Below are 2,500 nucleotides of genomic sequence, written 5' to 3' on the forward strand. Positions count from 1 at the left end.
AACTCAGAACAGCGTACATAAACTGTTCTCTGTAGGATACTTATATTCTAGGAGCCTAACAGAGTGTACTTGTTATATCTAAAAAGAAAAAAAAAAAGTGACAACTGCTAGTGCAGGAGGAATCATAACGAGGCTAGTCTAACTCAAACCAAGTTGGCAGAAATACTTTTACTCACAGAATTCCCTCAAAATCCATGCCCCGTTTTTTTTTTTTTTTTTTTTTTTTTTTTTATAGTGCTCAACAGGCTCTGAATACTCTCGATGAAGGTGCTGAAAATGTAAATGGTTTTGGAATAAAAGTATACCGCGCAAAAAAAAAAAAAAAAAAAAAAAGAAAACACGGGAATGCATACTTTGTGGATACTGCACGATATTGCAGTCCCTTAGCACGATTATGATTGTGCTAATAACCTTGCAAGGTTATCACGTGACAAGCTATGTGTAGATGTAGGGTTTAGAGACTTTGTAGTCGAAACATGCAATGTTGATGAAACTATATGTAAACTTTGCAATGAATAATACAAGCTGATACATGCGCCTTGTACAAAATATACCAGGGTTATGTGATAAAGTGCCTTTCAGAGTGAGGGTCGAGAGCTTTCTATTTCATATCATTCCAGATCTTTTTTGTAGAAATGTGATATTATGTTATGGCTGAATATCAATAAGAACAAAAGTGAGAAGTAAGAAGAATATATGAAACGGCTTATCCACGCTTAGGATGACAAATGAAAGACCAAACTAAAACTTACTTTTGATTACCCTAGTGATAAAGGGAGAATAAATCAGTAATATATAACATCATAATCAGTAATACTAGTATGTTGTAATTATTGATAATATGAATATGAAAGAACAATACACACACACACATACTCACGCTCGCGTATCGCATTACGAATCTATTGGACTAACTCTATCATTATCATTATCAATGTTATTGTTATTATTGTTTTTATTATTAGTATTGTTGTTATTATTATTATTGTAATGATTATCATTATTATTATTATTATTATTATTATTATTATCAATATTATTATTGTCATTATTATTACTGTGACTAGTATGATTATTACGATTATTATGATTATTGTTATTACCATTTTTTATCATCATTATTATTATCATTATCATCATGATTAGTATCATCGTTACTATTATTATTATTATTGTTGTTATTATTATTGTTATTATTATTATTATTATTATTATTATTATTATTATTATTGTTGTTATTGTTATTGCTGTTGTTATTATTACTACTACCACTCTTATTCGAGGCAGTTTATGCACATGTACTATTTACATAACCCTCCGGGGAAGGAGGTTAAGAAGGAAAGTAAGAGGGGAAGGGGAAAGGAATGGGGAAAAGAAGAGGGGGAAGGAGAAAGAGAGGGGAAGGGACTTAAAGAGAAAGTGGAGAAGGAGAAGGGGAAACAGAGGGGAAACGGAAGGGACTTAAAGAGGAAAAAGGGATGGGCAAGGGGAAAGGGACAGGGGCCTCAGAGAAACAGGGTGGATGGGAGAGGAAGGGAAGGTTTAAAAGGGAGCGAAAGAAATGAGGGAGTTTGAAGAAGAGGAGGAGGAGGAGAGAAGTGCGAGGGGGCAGATGTGGGGGCTTAAAGTAGGAGAGAAGGAGTAAATTGAAGGAGGGTTTGGGAGTGGAAGAAGATGGTAGTGTAGTGATTTTGGAAATGTCAAGGTCTGATCCATACTAAAAAAGATAATAATAAAAATAATAAATGGTAGGTTTGTGGTAGGCCGAAAAAAACAAAGGTAAAAGTCTACATTAATTTAAAACAAACAAACCGAAATATAAAAATGTACACCACTAAAAACCACTAAGAACGGACAATGTAAAAAAATATGAAAAAATAGGAATTAAAACAAGCAACTAAAATGAAAGCTAAAAACCGAAACGTAAAATAAGAATACAATAAAAAAAAAAAAAACTCAAACACAACATAAAATAATAACATTAAAAGATGCTAGAAAATGAAACATAAAATAAGACTACAAAACAGAATAAAACTAAGACGGTCCAGCAAAATAAATTCAAAGGCTTATAAAAACATTGCATTTTCTTCTAAATATATTATTGCCTTTGGTTTCTGTGGCCATAAACATTCACTCTGCTTAACTTTTTGGCTCGATGGGTCTTGCAGCTCGAAAGAAAAGGCGATCCCAGAGTCCCAGCGTTAACCCTATGGCCTACTCGATTAATCTGGCCGCCGGACCAAAGGCGAGAGTGGGCGAAAAACGAACATGGCGGACACTTAACTTCTGGTTCTATTTTAAACTGTGTTAATTCGCAACAATACTCAGGTATGATTTATTTTGCTGGTTACAATAACAAAATAACAAAATTGTACAATCAACGTAAATATAAGCACAAATAAAAGTTAAAAAATACGATAAACGAAAGGTTAAAATCATGAACTCAAACACAAACAGAAATATACAAACATACAAAAAAACAATTAAGGACATTAAAAAC

This window comes from Penaeus chinensis, chromosome 16, assembly GCF_019202785.1.
Source record: "Penaeus chinensis breed Huanghai No. 1 chromosome 16, ASM1920278v2, whole genome shotgun sequence".
Lineage (NCBI taxonomy): Eukaryota > Metazoa > Arthropoda > Malacostraca > Decapoda > Penaeidae > Penaeus > Penaeus chinensis.